Below are 16,950 nucleotides of genomic sequence, written 5' to 3'. Positions count from 1 at the left end.
GGTATTTTCCAGGCAAGAAAACTGGAGTGGGTTGCCATTTCCTTCTCCAGGGGATCTTCCTGACCCAGGGATCCAACCTGTGTCTCTTGCATTGGCAGGCTGATTCTTTATCACTGTGCCACTTGGAAAGTGACTTTAAGATACAGTATCCCTGCTGGCTCAGACAGTAAAGAATCCACCTGCAGTATGGGAAACCTGGGTTCAATCCCTGGGTTGGGAAGATCCCTTGGAGGAGGGCATGGCAACCCACTCCAGTATTCTTGGCTTGGAAAATACCATGGACAGAGGAGTCTGGTGGGCTACATCACATGGTGTCACAAAGAGTTGGACACAACTGAGTGACTAAGCACAGCAAATTTTTTAAATTGCATATTTATTTCAGAGCTATTCATTTTCATCTACTTGATGACAGGCATTAGTCCAGACACTGGAAATACAATAGTGAGTAAAGCAGACAAAATCTCTGTTACTCCCTAGAGATGTAACCTCTAGCTGGGGAGAGAAAGGTGACCAGGATGACTGGAGCAGGGTGTGCCAGGAGAAGATGGGAGGAAGCTGAAGTAAGAGGTTCAGCCAGGACTCAGATCACATAAGATCTTGTAGATCATGTTAGGGTGTTTGCCTTTTATTCTCGGTGTCATGAGAAGCTACTGACAGGTTTTGAGCATGAAAGACACATAATCTCGTTTACATTTTAAAAGAATGACTCTGGTTACCGGCTGGCAAACCTAGAGGAAAAGCAGAAAGTGCAATTAGGAGGCTGTTGCATTTTTCCAAGGGAGAGAAAGTGGTGGTGTAGAGTAGAATGAAGCAGTTCAGATGTTAAATGGCTGGATTCTAGCTATATTTTTAAGACATAATGGACAGAACCTACTAATAGGTCAGATTTGGGGGAGAAAAAAGAGAAATCAGGGATGATTCCCAGGCTTTTTTCTGAGCAGCTACATGAAAGCTAGTGCCATTTGCTGAGGAAGATTAGGTTTTGCTTTGGATATATGAAACTTGACGTGTTTATTAGATATTCAAACGGAGAAGTCAATTAGAATGACGGACAGGAGCCTCAAAGATGAGGGGAAAGGTCATGTTGTAGCAGAATAATTCAGAGTCACCAGGGGGCTGTGTAAACTTTTAAGAAAATATTTCCATTGGTGCATCCCAGGAGGAGAAGCCCTTATTTTCTTGTGAAGCATATATGCTGCGTTTCTTTGCACTCCAAGTCCAATGCACAGCCTATACTTAGTGTGTTAGTGTAGGTTCTTTCGATCACATACAACAGAAGCTGACTCTGGATAACTAAAGCCAAAAAAAAAAAAAAGGGGGGAGGAATTAGCTAAAAGGCATTTTCCAATACAGTCACAGAATTGAAGGAATATTGGAAACCATGACACAGGAAGGGCAGCATGAAGGGCCAGCTTAGAGACCTCTGTGATAAGAGTTTGAGGAAATGCTATGAATGAAACTCAGGTCCATTGGTGCTAAGTCCTCCATAGTCATTGCGATGCTCTAAAAAGCCAGAAGGACCACCTATCCCTCATATGTTAGAGAAAGAGATTGAAAGAAATCCTTGCTATTAAAGTGTAGTCTTTTGCCAAATGGTGCAGCCAGTATTACCCACTCCAGTGTTCTTGCCTGGAGAATCCCAGGGACGGGGGAGCCCAGTGGGCTGCCGTCTATGGGGTCGCACAGAGTCGGACACGACTGAAGCGACTTAGCAGCAGCAGCAGCCAGTATTTACTTGAATACTCTTTCAGTCCCACTTTCTTTCTCTTCTTCTTCTGAGACTCCACTGATACAAATGTTAGATCTCCTGATATTGTCCCTCAGGTTCCTGTCATTCTTTTTATTTTTTCTATTTCCTTCTGTTGTTCAGATTGGATAAATTCTATCAATCTGTCTTCAATTTCACTGATTCTATTCTCTGCTATTCTCTGCTATACTCAACCTAGATTTTGTTTCTCTTATTTCTTTATTTAGTTGTATAATTTCCATTTGGCTCTTTCTTAAATCACTTTAATTTCTTTGCTGAGATTTTCCTTTTTTTTTTTTTTCATTTGTTTCAAGAGAATTTGTAATACCTTGGTGAGGCATTTTTATGATCATTGTTTTTTTTTTAATTTTTTAAAATTTATTTTTGGTTGTGATGGGTCTTCATTGCTGCATGCAGGCTTTCTCTAATTGCAAGAAGGGGCCACTTTTCATTGGGTGCACGTGCTTCTCATTTCAGGGACTTCTCTTGTTGCAGAGGAGCACAGGCCTCTGGGCGCACAGGCTTCAGTAGCTGCAACTCAGCAGTTGTGGCATACTGGCTTAATTCTCCACAGCAAGTGGAATCTTCCTAAACCAGGGATTGAACCCATGTCCCTTGCATAGGCAGGCAGATTCTTATCCACTGTACCACCAGGGAACTCCTGATCACTGCTTTAAAAGTCTGGCTTTTTAAAATTATTTCCTGGACTTTTTTTTTTTTTTTTTCCTTAGCAGACTCTAGGTCCTATTTATTAAAGGCTCTTTTATGATACTAGGCAGTCACCACATTTGGGTTTAGCCCACAGGTCCTGGCCTAATTGTGAGACCGTGGTTTCAGCACAAGTTAGTTTTCAGGGCCATGTGATATTACTTTGCTGCTTGTTTTCTTTGGTGCCACTGGGGCTCCCGCTGGTCCCTGATGGTACTTCTTGGGGTGATGGGATGTAGTTTTCTCAAAGTATCAAGTGCCTTTAGGTGGGGGAAGGGGTTCTCTGTCCAAGAGGACCAAGAGTCAACCTGGACCAGGTTCTCATTGTGGTTGGGTTCCTTTTATTTGTGCCACCCAACCATGCTGTGTGGAGGATGCCAATCTCAGGCCTGGAGGGAATTAGAGCACTTCCCTGGCCATTTGCTGTTTTGCAGTAGGATTCCCCTTGAGAGTGCCTCCCGGTGAGGAGCGAGAGTTCTTCTCCTGGTCGTTCATCATTACAGGGCTCCCAGTCAGTCCCCCTGCTGGTGCCCCTGAGCTTCTTGTGTGGCTGGCAAAACTCTCATTCAATTGAGGGGAGGTTCAGCTTCTCTAGCTGGCATCATGACCTGGAAATGTTCTCCACATCATACCCTGGGTCATTCATGGGACTCAGCCTGGCTTGTTTCCTTGTCTCGTATCTCTGTCTTTTATTGCCTGGTGGGCCTGATGTCCAATGTCCTGAGGACTTTTGTTTCACCTATTTTTCCTAGTCTTCTAGCTTTTCAAGTGAAAGGGTAAATCTGGTCCATTTTAATTTGTCTTGGCTTACAATACAAATGTTACCCTTATGCCCTTCTATGTAGAAAAGTGACTTAGAATTAACGAGTCAATGTGGGATTTCATTTAGGAGGCTGTGTCCAAGTAAGCCTAAACAGGGAGAGAAGTGGATGGATTTGAGAGGTATTAGGAGGACTCAAGATTGCCGGGAGAATTATCAATAACCTCAGATATGCAGATGACACCACCCTTATGGCAGAAAGTGAAGAGGAACAAAAAAGCCTCTTGATGAAAATGAAAGTGGAGAGTGATAAAGTTGGCTTAAAGCTCAACATTCAGAAAATGAAGACCATGGCATCTGGTCCCATCACTTCATGGAAAATAGATGGAGAAACAGTGGAAACAATGTCAGACTTTATTTTGGGGGGCTCCAAAATCACTGCAGATGGTGACTGCAGCCATGAAATTAAAAGACGCTTACTCCTTGGAAGAAAAGTTATGATCAACCTAGATAGCATATTGAAAAGCAGAGACATTACTTTGCCAACAAATGTCTGTCTAGTCAAGGCTATGGTTTTTCCAGTAGTCATGTATGGATGTGAGAGTTGGACTGTGAAGAAGGTTGAGTGCCTAAGAACTGATGCTTTTGAACTGTGGTATTGGAGTAGACTCTTGAGAGTCCCTTGGACTGCAAGGAGATCCAACCAGTCCATTCTGAAGGAGATCAGCCCTGGGATTTCTTTGGAAGGAATGATGCTAAAGCTGAAACTCCAGTACTTTGGCCACCTCATGTAAAGAGTTGACTCATTGGAAAAGACTCTGATGCTGGGAGGGATTGAGGGCAGAAGGAGAAGGGGACGACAGAGGATGAGATGGCTGGATGGCATCACTGACTCGATGGACGTGAGTCTGAGTGAACTCCGGGAGTTGGTGATGGACAGGGAGGCCCGGCGTGCTGCGATTCATGGGGTCGCAAAGAGTCAGACACGACTGAGCGACTGAACTGAACTGAACTGAGGAGGACTCAACAGTATTTGGTGACTGATTGGCAGAGGAAGGAGGAGAAGATGTTAGCATGGCATGGATGCACGGTGACACTGCTCACTGACACAGGGAACTCTAGAGGAGGAGCTGGTTTGGAGTGACATATGTTTGGTTTGGAATACATCCAATTTGACTTGGATAAGCAGGATGTTTATGGAGTGAGGGGTGAAAACTCATTAAAAGGTAAGGCTAGAGAATGAAATAGTCAGAAAGAAAGTAGATTATAAAGAATAGAAATAGAAGAATAGAAGATGAGAATTGTGACCATGGGACTTCCCTGGTGTTCCAGTGATTAAGACCTTACCCTTCCACTGTGTGGGATGTGGGTTCAATCCCTGGGTGGGAAACTTAGATCCTGCATTCTGCATGATATGGTCTAAAAAAAAAAAAAAAGAATTGCAATCACGCCTTTTTGTAGTATTTTATGGGATCACTGCTACTCTCCTTTGTGAGAAGCATTTATTTAGCACTTAGAAACAGACATTTCACTGACCACTTTGAACACATCAATAAAAAGTAAAGTTGGCTTCGACTTCTGACTTTAGAATTAGCAAAGTTAAAGCTTCGTATTAATGGAATAGGTCTTTCATAACGAATTCCTTGCTAGTTGCTTTACTTTTACAAGAGTGAAAAGTCATGATTTGTACCATCAGGCTGTTATAAGCTTACATCCTATTAAGAAAACACTGATCCCAAATGTAGATGGCAGGCTGATGTCCAGAGCTGTCAGGGCATTGAGCCAAATTGACAAAGCAAGGTATGAGGATTCACCTCAGGATTCAGACAAGGTAATGGGTTTGGTTGTAACACATCACAGAGAAAAAAGGGAACCTCCTGCCGTCAACTAAGAATTTCCAAAATGAAAAAGTAATTACTTACAAGAAATCTTCATTATAAAATATTTATTCCAGTAATAATAATAATAAAACTAACAGTCCTAATTCTAAAATTGGAGGTGGAAACCATTTCTATTTTTATTGACATGTGAAAATCAGAATTGTTTCAGGCTGACTCTGAACGATCTGATTATGAGCCAACATCAAAAGTGCAGACAGTTTTCGGCAAGGAAAGCAAACACCTGCTGAACTTCCCATCATGGTTAATACTGTGCTGAATTTTGAGATATAAGATCAGAGTTTAAATACTTGTCTAACAAAACAGCATCTGGCTGAAGACATTGATCTTTATTTGTCTAAAACACACAGAACACTCTCTCTCCTGTCAGTGAGCATCGCTGTCAAATGCTCTGGGTGTAGCCACGAATGCTGGCGGGATTGCACGTTGAGGCATGGATGTTAAGCGTGCATTTAATCAGCTGCAGAAGGTGAGATGGAGCATCACACTGACTAATTTCAGGAGTAACTGTAATAGGCTCTTAATTACATGTAGTGTCTGGTAGATTCATTTAGTTGCTGATTGCAAGATGTAGAGGCAAATATTGAGCAGGTTATAGATGGTGCACATTTTAAAAAGAAACCCATATTCTCAAGCCACATTATTGTGAGTCTAAATTGGGGGAACGTCTTTGGAGAGCAATTCGACAACACCTATGGAAACTGAATGTGTTTCTATTGCCTTCAACTGAGCAGTGTGGGTCTAATAGTCCACCCTGCAGGTAGTTTCACAGTTGTGCACAAAGACATATGGACAAGGGCGGTTATTGCAGAGTGAAGGGTAATAGCAAACTATTGGAAAAAACTTAGGTGTTCATCAGTATGGAACTGGTTAAATAAATTATGGTATTTCCATACGCGAGAATAAAGTGCAACGAGGTGGTTCAGTGGTTAAGGATCGGCCTGCCAATGAAGGAGACACGGGTTCAATCTCTTGGCTGGGAAGATCCCCTGGAGAAGGAAATGGCAACCCGCTCCAGTATTCTTGCCTGGGAAATCTCATGGACAGAGGAATCTGGCGGGTTGCAGTCCATGGGGTTACAAAATAGCTGGACACAACTTAGTGACTAAGCAACAACAACAAAAATAATGAGATGGTATTTCAATAAATACCAATTTGGAACATTTTCTGAGATATGTAGATATGTGAGGAAAACAAAATTCAGAACAGTGTGTAACATACTCCTATTTGTACAAAGAAGGAGGGGCAAGTATAAATACTCTGCATATATAAGTATATGTTTGGAAGATACATAAGAAATGAGTAATCTTGCTTGTTTCTGGAAAATAGGGAAACGCAGGCAGGGAATGTGGAAAGGTTTACTTTTCATATATAACCTTTATAGGCTTTGAATATTTTACTATGTCATATATAAGCTATTCAAATATCAAAAATTAAAAATCCATCAAATATTTAAAATTATATCAAACTCCATTATGAATTTTGACATGGCTTCATGAAAAAATACTTGCTAAAAGATGGAGTAGAGATACTTAAGAATGTACCAAATCCTCTTAAAATTGCATATTTCAAGGAAATGAGAAGTTTCTGATAAAACAGATGATGATTAACACGGTCGGAAATATAGAAACAAAGGAGTTCCGGTGTTTTCCTTGCTGGGCACATTAGCGTCACATGCTGAGGGGGAAAAAAAAAATCATGACAGTCTTTCTGAACCGAAGATCCTTAGTTCCTCACCATCCCTCCTCTTCCTCTCAGAAGCTCAGACCCAGGAGTTGCATAGCATTCGTTAGGCTTTTATTAATATATAGGTTTGCCTGACCAACAAGGGAATCAGGAAAGTGAGAAAAGAAAACATTTGAAATTGTACACACACGAAAGAGCATGTTACTGGGATAAAACATTGTACTGGAATAAAAATGCGAGGATAAAAATATTTATCAAATTTCTAGGTAATGAACAGTAACTATCGAAATGACCTTCGTTTGCGTGACTTGACCTCCAAGTTTGTAGAAGAACACAGGCCATAAACAAATGCACGTGATAAAACAGGATAAGGGAGTAGTTAGCTCCTGAGCAGCCTGATGGCCCAGAGAAAGAACATCCAGGTGATGGCGAGTGAAAGCGAAAGTCGATCAGTCGTGTCTGACTCTTTGAGACTATGGACTATACAGTCCACGGAATTCTCCAGGCCAGAATACTGGAGTGGGTAGCCTTTCCCTTCTCCAGGGGGACCTTCCCAACCCAGGGATCAAACCCAGGTCTCCCGATTTCAGGTGGATGCTTTACCAGCTGAGCCACAAGGGAAATCAAAGATTACTGGAGTGAATAGCCTATCCTTCCCAACCCAGGAATCGAACCAGGGCCTCCTGCATTGCAGGCAGATTCTTTACCAACTGAGCCACCAGTAGAGTCCGAGAATACTGGAGTGGTGAGTACTTCTTGGCAAATTTTGCTTGAAGACATAAACTCTAAACTTAAAGTCATTATTTTGCATTTATAAATATTAGAAGCTTTGTTAACTCCTTTTCATATTGAAAACAATTTTCTTTTAATGGACATGGTTCAAGACCTTACTGCATTAAGGGAGTTTTAGTTTTAGTTAGACATTTTTAAAAAACGTGTTTTGTTTTCTCTTTTTGGCCAGTTTTAACAATTATAAGCTGATGGACTAAAAGGCTGAATAAGGACAGTAGCCACCAGTTAGAGAAGCGTGTCACCAGGTGGAGGACATGCTTCAAAAATCCAATTGGCCTGGTCATGAACTGTCAGTGAGAAAAGTCACTTTTTAGCTTAAGAATTGCCCTCATCACTCATGAGAGATGCTCAACATTGCTAATCCTCAGGGAAATGCAAATCAAAACAGCAATGAGTTATCACCCCACACCTGTCAGAACTGCTGTCATCAAAAAAGAACACAAATAACAAATGTTGATGAGGATGTGGAGAAAAGGGAACCCTCATACACTGTTGGTAGGAATGTGAATTGGTGCAGTCACTGTAGAAAATGGTCCAGAGGTTTCTCAAAAAACTAAAAATATAACTATCATATGACCCAGCAATTTCTCTCCTGTGTTTATATCTTTAAAAAAAAACAACACTAATTCAAAAAGACACATGCACTGCAGTGTTCATAGCAGTATTATTTACAGTTGGCAAGATTTAGAAGCAACCTAAGTATCCATCAGTAGATGGATGGATAAAGAAGATATAGTGTAAATATACAATGGAATACTACTCAGCCATAAAGAACAAAACTTGCCATTTGCCTGGATGGACGTGGAGGGCATTATGCTAAGTGAAAGAAGTCAAAGAAAAAGACTGCATGACATCACTTACATGTGGTATCTAAAAAAATACAAGGAACTAGTGAATATAACAAAAAAGCAGCCGACTCACAGATACAGAGAACAAACTAGTGGTTACCAATGGGGCAAGGGAAGAAGGGAGGGGCAATTTTATAGAGGTAGGGGATTAAGAGGTACAGACTATTAGGTTTAAAATAAGCTACAAGGATATATTGTACAATACAGGAAACACAACCAATATTTTATAATAGCTATAAATGGAGTACAACTTTTAAAAATTCTGAATCACTGTATCGTACCCCTATATTTATATCATAATATACATCAGCTATACTTCAATCTAGAAATAAAAGAACTGTCTTTATCAAAGTTTAATCACATTCCACAAGTTGCTGGATGTTTTCTTGGGCATAGTCCATGCTGGTAGAACTTAACGGACTCTAAAGGCAACTTAGCAGAAGATGAAAAGCATATGCTCCCCAGCACACACAGGTGGCTGCATTTTAAAGAACTGAACTGTTGCCAGAGACAGACAGCAATTTCTATGGGAGAAACACAAGGAGAGAAGAAAACGAAAAGCAAGAGATAATGAAAAGAGGATACATCAGAGGATAAAAAAAAGTTAATTTCCTCTAGAGAAGCCATCTCCTCCCCTTCCTTCCTGCCTCATAGCTCCTCCAGACACCAGACTCAAGTCTCACCTCCATTCACCTAATAAAAACCATTTCCACCCCCTCCTCTCCACTTGAATCTGTCTCAGGCGTTCTACCCTAAACTTGAACGGTTCCTCTCTCTCTACCTTGAAATTGTTCTCTGAACGTCTCTGCACGCGTGGGGCTGCAAGATGGCAGATGAGTAACTCATGATTCATCATCAAGCTCACAGCCGAGTAAGTGTTTGATGGCCCTTGACTCTGAAGCTTGAACTCAACAAAGCAGAACAGACTTCAACATAATCTATCGTGACACAAAGGTCCTACCTGTTGTAGTGACTAGAACTTAGGCTAACGGCTGAACGGAAGTATCTTCTCGCACTTTGGTTATTATTATTTCTGTTCACAGATTTTCTGCAGCTCCAAACACTACGTATTTGGTATTTGCATCACTTCCTGTGATTCAGCTAAAACATGTGTCATCTATAACATGGAGGGTTAGAAATGGTCGTATACATTCCCTCATGCCTCCAGTTTTATCAATCTATGATTCTGTACATGGGATAACACAAAATCAGAGTAGCCTCAGTAAATTAGTCGTTCACTGATTCTATAACATATTTATTGAATGTTCAGTATGTGCCCGATGCTATACAAGGCCCCTAGGATACAAAATGTGAACAAGACATAGATCTTGCTTTAAAATTGCAAGACATTGAACATGAGTGTTGAGCTGAAGGGAGGGCTGGAGAAAGCAGGTCACAGAAATAAACAATTGGCTAAAATAAGGGTGATCCTTGCTATGGCAGAAATACACCTTCCATGGTAGAATAGCACAAAGGAAGGAAACCTAAAGCCCGGGGTCAGAGAAGATCTCTGGGAACAAGTGGGTTGTGAGAGAAATCACTAAGTTGTAAATGCTGTCTATCAGAGAAGGGTGAGCAAGTAACAGAGCATCCAGAAGGGATGAGCCTGCTCTGGAGAGAACTCACCAGTGGGACCCATTTGTCCACTGATTTTCTCCAGTTTTTTTTTTTTTGGCCACACTCTACAGCATGCATGGAATGCATGGATCTTAGATCCACAACCAGGGGTGGAACCTGCGCTTCCTGCAGTGAAGCCCAGGTTCTTAACCACTGGACGGCCAGGGAAGTCCTTGCCCCAGTTCTAACACAGACCTGCTTTACCACGTGCCAGCAATGGATGCTTGTTGAGTGAATAAATGTTGATGACTAATCTGTAACATAACGTGGAGGTGGGGGTGCGGTGGGGAGGAATGTTAAAGAACAAAGTTTTAGGAGTAACACAGTCATAAAGAGATATATGCCTCCTGGAAAGGAGTTTGCAGTTTATTCTATAGGTGGGTTTCCCAGGTGGCACAGTGGTAGAAAATCTGCCTGCCAATGCAGGAGATGCAAGAGACATCGGCTCAATCCCTGGGTCAGGAAAATCCCCTGGAGTAGGAAATAGCAACCCGCTCCAGTACTCTTGCCTGGAATGTTCCATAGAGAAGCCTGGAGGGCTACAATTCCTGAGGTTGCAAAGAGTCGGACATGGCACACACACTTCGGGTAGCACAAAGCAGTGAAGAATTATCCCCAGAAACAGACTTGGAAACATTCATCATCGTTTTTCCCAAGAGTGAAATGCTATGTGTCTGCCCATCCTGCCTCAGTCCCCAAGAGCACGTGTGAGTACCTGGAAGCATCCTTTGAGCATATCTCTGCTGGTACATCCTTCTTTGATGAAACGTTTCTGTAAGGAAGTTCAGAAGGATGAGAAGCAGACTGTGTGGGTTGGTACAAAGTACAGCCATATCCTTGATATAATCCTAACACCTTGGGGAAGGGGAGGGTCTGTCATCGTTATCAAAGAATGAAAATCCCTGGAGGCTCTATCATACTGAATGGAGTAAGTCAAAGACAAGTATCATACACCACTTACATATGGAATCTAAACAAATGATACAAATGAACTTCTTTACAAAACAGACCCATAGATTTCAGAAACAAACTCATGGTTACCAAAGGTGAAAGATGAGGGGAGGGATAAATTAGGATTTTGGAATTAGCATGTATGCACTACTGTATAAAAAATACTCAACAAGGACAATACTGTACAGTGCAGGGAAATTTATGAAACAATGTATATGGGAAAAGAAGCTAAAAAAGAACGGATATATGTATATGTATAACTGAATTACTACCATACACCTGAAACTAACACAACATTGTAAATCAACTATACTCTAGTATAAAACAAAATCTAAATTTAAAAAATTTAAATTAATAAGTAAAACTGAAAACAAAAAGAAAATAGTTGGAGGCTAATTTCAAGGAATCTGTCGAGTCTGCCTTTCCAATAAGGACGTGCCTGGGCCAGCGCCGTGACCAGCCTGTTGCTGTTCAGTTGCTAAGTCATGTCTGACGCTTTGTGACCTCATGGACTGTAGCCCATGAGTGGGGTCTGGCCTGAGTCTCTGGGCTGCACACGAGGGCAGTCCCAGGCAGGGTGGTTCTACCACTGTGAGTCAGGAGGCATTCCTCATATGACTGTCCATGGAGTCACCTAGGATGGGACTCAGATTAACTCTTAGTAAATGGGGTTGGTCAAGGCAGGAAAGTGGTGGCTTGGTGCTTCCGATGAAGAGGGGTGAAGTGGCGGTGTTATCAGAGTTGCCCAGGGACAAGAGTGAGACGGTGTAAGATGTACCTTGTGAGGGCTGGGAATCTGAGTGCCAACTCTAGGGCAGCCTTGCAAGGGTTGAGCTGCTCTCCTCCCAGTGTGGGTACCTGAAAACCAGAAACACAGAAACCAGAAATTTCTGAAAACCAGAAATACCTGGTAAAATAGAAAGACCCAAAATAGGAACACACCCAAAGAACAGAGAACCTGAGGGAGATAAAGTTTTAAAAGACCGACCACTTGCCAAGGCTCTTAGTTCCCATACCCAACTCCCAGATTCATCATGCTGCACATCTTTGTTTTATAAAACTCTGTACCGCTGTATGGAGGAGGATGTACAAGGTTTGTGCCCTGGAGGGGGATGACCGACACTGTCCACACACCTAAGGTACTTACAGAGGCTATGATCAGAGACAAGGACATGATTCTAACCAAAGATGCTCTAAAAGGAAGGGTGTAAATACCAAATGTACACGAGTACACAATTCAGGCCTTGAGACACACGAAAGGTGGAAGCGACACGTGTATCTACTGACATCCGATCCTTCCAGGTCTCTAGAAAGAACGTCCTCATCTTGGGTAAAATCTCCATGCTTACCTGTCATTTCTTCACCACCACCCTCCAAACCTCAAGATGATTTCTTGTCCGGATGCTTCATTCAATCAGCTTTATGGTTCTCTGATACCTTAGAGACAACATTCAACCTGAAATCTGCCTATTATAGTGAACAAAGCTAGAGTGTGAAGTCACAAAGATCTTTGGAGAAATTTTTAGATGATATTTCCTTTCTTTTTTACATCTTGTAACATGAGAAATAAATCAGGTTCTTAGTTTCAAGTATTCCAAACCAAAATAGAAGATAAGTACCTCTTCTCACCTTTATTTTGAGATGTTGCCATTTGTGAATAATATTTTAAGGTTAAGAATCAGGAAATTATATAATTAACACCCTAGAAAAGCTCATTTATGGTTGAGAGGAGTTTCCATGTAGGTTACAGCACATTCTCAACAGCTCCATTTTCACATGCACATGTCAATGAAAAAAAAGCAATGACTAGGTAACAGACCACAGGACAGCTCAAGGGCAAATCATAAACAGTATCGGAGACAAAGGAATTTACAACCAGGGCATGTCGCTTTATTATTAGTCATACATGTTGCTGCCTACCGTAGTATCTACTTAAAAGACTTTATTCCAGATTCCAAATTATAATTATCCAATTATGTATCACCTGGTTCGAGAATTATAGGTAAAGAGACTTTGGATGATTAAATAGTGCCTCATAACACTTGTCTTAAAATTTGACTCTTTGTTGTTTAAAAAGAGAGAAAACACCTTATTTTTTGAAGGGGAGAAAACCCAGAAGATGTTAATAACGGTAGCATTTAAGTCGAATCACTTTATTTGGTGTCACGTGCTATGTTCATTTCAGTTTTCCTGCAGAAGAGGAAGGCTCACTGAAGGTTTATCTGATATTTCCTCTCTCAGGGCTGTGGGCTCTTTTCTTTGCCACATCTCTCTGACAAATAGATGTACACTATTACTTTCTGAGCATGCTCGGAGGCAGCGGCTTCAGCAGAAGTCCCCTTTTCTGAACTCCACAGATTGAACCAGGGACCCATTAGAGAAGACAGCTTTGGCATGGGATTCAGGAGCTGGGCTGCTGGTCCTGGCTCCTCCACCAGCTTCCACATGACCTTGAAGATGCCATCACCACTCTGGGGCCTGAGTCTTCATGTCAGATTGAAAGCGGGCTGCACGGGATAATCTCAAGGATCCCCCTCTACCCCTCAGATCATCATCTCTGGTTATGGAAAAGAACAGTCACGGAGAGAACAGAGAACAAAGGTAAGAGACAGTGGTCTGGAAGAAAACTAGTTCAAGCTGAAAATCCAGGCCAGCAATGTAAGCCAAAAAAATGGCAGGTGGTGGAATTGCAAGAGCCTGTTTTTCAGTTTCACAGTTTCCATCTCAGATCTCGGAATGCCAGCATCTCCAGTCTTTTCTCCACATTGGCATCTCTGACTCCAAGTCAGCCCTAAGCCCAACCATTGGCTCCCGAAGTCCCTAGCGAGGGCTGCTCCTGGTCCCCGCGTGTCTCTCTTCCCACGCTCCCTTTGTCTCACACGGACTCATCAACAGTACACAGAGTGAAGGGGCTGAGAAAAAATGAAGGGGATGTGCAGACACGCAGCAAGGACAATGACACAGTGAAGGCGGGAGGAAAGCTTGCGTCGCAAAGGAATCCACAGTGAACAGAGAGGAGCAAATGGATGACTACGAATTGGAGGTCTGAGACAAGCCTCATCCCCCTTGGTGGGTAAATATCAGAAAATACCCAGAGGAGGAGGAGGAGGGAGGAAGCCCTAAAGAGAGTCAGCTTCCCAGGAATGATTGAAAAAAACTCAAGAAATGGGGAAAAAAAATTGAATCCAAAAGAGAATATATTATCCACTCCCAAGTGAACACACTGACGACCCACTCCTGGCATTACTCAAATCCAAGCAAGTCCAGGCATCAGAGAGACACACCAGAGGGATCAGATGATAGGGCTACGTGACTTAACAAGTCTTTCCTCGCGTGTCTATGCTGGTCCCTGGGTGGGAGCCGCAGCAAGGGCCCGAGGGCTTCTCGAACAAGAATAAAATCGGTGTAATCAATTGGACCTTGGTTGATGGGGCAGGGTATTAAATTGCTAGTCTGAGCCAAGGGTATAGCAATATACAAGTGTGTTTTCTCTGCGGGTTCTCAAGTTCTCCATCGCCATAAAAGCAAACTGCTTCTTGACAATAAACACCCACATTTCTTAAGAACATTTGGGTCCTTGAGGGATTTTCAGGTGGCTGATGGGGTATGTTTGGGGAAGGGAGGCATTTTACATTTACATCTAACTAAACATAAGGATGTAAACATATTTTTCTGACCTAGATAAAAATAACATCAGGAGAAGATTCTGACAAAGACCACAGCACTTCAGCCCAAATGGAAGTGGTGACTATCTGCAGACAGTGTAGCCCATGTCCCCTTCGCCACAGACAGCTCCTGTGAGTGCCCTGCTAAGAAAAGACTGGTGGCCTCATCTGTGATATCAAAGAACAGCCAGGCGTGCTGGAGCCCATCCAAATGTATTCCTGTTCCTCCCAGAGGACGGTACTCCGTGACAGGACAGTCTCTGTTTTTAGAGATGGGGAACTCCCAGAGCGAGATAAAACAGGTTTGCAAGTGAATTCTGCTCTGACATGGAAGCACCAAAGAAACTAGCTACCGAAGCAAAACAACTCAGGCAGCAACCCAGAGCCCAGGTCACCGGCTCCCCACTCCCTGGGATGGGTTTTTCTGTTGCTGTTGTGGAGCAGGTCAGTTCCCAGTTAACAAGAATTCCAGATTCATTTTCCTTGCAGGTTCTAACCAAGCTCCACCTGACTGACGAGTTCTTAGATTCTAACAACCTTTCTGCAAGAATGGCGTGTCTTCCAGGATGAAACCTGATCACCTTCTTAAATAGCTTGGATCCTAATGAAAGGTTGTAAGAGACAATACAAGAAGTTTCCTCCCTAAAAATCCAAATTTACGGCCTGATAATTCACTCCAAAGAAATCAGACCGACTCAAAGCTATCCCTGGGTTCATTAGAGCTTCAGTATCATACCTACTGCTGAGCTGATGACAGGCGGGGATTTTACAGAAAATCAGTGAATCCAATTAGCTCCAGGGGTCCCCAAGTCAAGCACTCCCAGGCTAGAAATTATTGGTGAAATTTCTAGACACAGATTGACAACAGGAGCCAGGACAGCCTTCTCCTCACCTTCGGAACATGATTAGGGAGCACGTACCCTAGCCAACTTTTTTAATTTACAATAGAAAAAAAAGTGCATCCTAGGAATTCTGTCACCTCACGGACTCATGCTCAGGGGACTGGCATGTGCTTACACTAATGAACCCCAAACAAACTTGTCAGAGATGTTCACATTATGCACTTGTAGGAACATACATATCCAGGCACCCAGACTGTATAAAAATCATTGTCATGGTACAATTATATAGTTGTTGGTTGATGATGGAGTCACTTTGAGATTCTCTCCCTGGAAAATTTCAGGCACCAGTCTTGCAATAAAGGACTGAAGAGTTCACTTGTGTTTTAGACTATTCATTCTCAAACTGTTTTCTTAAAATAACAGGGCTCCAGAAGCCAGGCCAAAATATTCCACAAGTAGTGTCCAACAACACCAGGCAGAGACAACTGCGAGGAAAAAGATGGAGTTATGATTGTCAAGTGGGTTTCCTCACATATATCTTTCTTAAATCCTTGATGCTGCTTCCCCACAAGGCCATTAGAATACACTGGCAGATGACAACGTGGGTGAACAAATAGCAAATAGTCAAGGAAACTCAGTAACAGAGGACCCTGCTGATTCAACAGCTTGTTTCTCTTCCCCTGTAGGTGTGTGCTCATGGTGGTGGTTTATATCACTAACATGTCACACACCTGTGTTCAGTTTTTCAGGTTTCAGAGGAGGGGCAGTGTCTCTACCCCCAGCTCAACCGACTGTTTAAAAATACCTGTCTTGGGACTTCCCTGGTGGTCCAGTGGTTAAGATTCCACGCTGCCACTGCAGGGGGTGCAGACTTGGTCCCCAGTTGGGGAATGAAGATCCCACACGCTGCATGGCGCAGCCAAGAAAAATAATAAAAAAAATTTTTTTAAAGTCTATCCTACCTTAATAGGAGGAAAAGAACACGCACACACCCCCGCTACCTACTCATCAGGGACTTTCTCGTAAGAAAAACAAGATGGAAGGCGATTCGGTCCGTCCGTCCCCTTCAAGCTTTCTCTGTAAAGGCCAGCTAGTAAATATTTCAGACCTTGTGAGCAGCATGTTCTGTTCCAACTATGTAACTGCTCTTATAGTACAAACGCAGGCATAGAAAATATGTGACTAAATGAGAATTATGTGTTCTGATAAGGTTTTAATTATTAATACTGAAATTGGAATTTTATATAATTTTCATGCCATAAAATCTTTTTTCAACCACTTATAAATACAAAAAAAAAAAAAAACACATTTGACCCACAGGCCATAATTTACTGACTTACCCTAAGGTCTAGCTGCTTTCAAATGCATCCTTGATCACTGGGGAACAGAGTGCCTGACTCTGATTTTGGTCCTTGACTAGATTACACCCACTGAAT

At 42.3% G+C, this 16,950-nt stretch overlaps 1 long non-coding RNA gene across 1 annotated transcript; it reads right to left on the bottom strand.

Annotated features, from left to right (window-relative positions):
- Positions 1–382: 382 nt before the first annotated feature.
- LOC132346882 (uncharacterized) lies at positions 383–15,942 on the bottom strand. Its single transcript, XR_009496849.1, has 5 exons — positions 12,357–15,942; positions 11,786–11,865; positions 10,772–10,828; positions 4,563–4,634; positions 383–728 (listed from the first exon to the last, which is right to left on the bottom strand). It is a non-coding gene; the product is annotated as an uncharacterized lncRNA (long non-coding RNA).
- Between the last annotated feature and the right edge of the window lie 1,008 nt (positions 15,943–16,950).

This window comes from Bos taurus, chromosome 13, assembly GCF_002263795.3.
Source record: "Bos taurus isolate L1 Dominette 01449 registration number 42190680 breed Hereford chromosome 13, ARS-UCD2.0, whole genome shotgun sequence".
NCBI classification, from domain to species: domain Eukaryota; kingdom Metazoa; phylum Chordata; class Mammalia; order Artiodactyla; family Bovidae; genus Bos; species Bos taurus.
The sequence above is the reverse complement of the archived record's forward strand: the minus strand, read 5'-3'. Positions and strand labels throughout refer to the sequence as shown.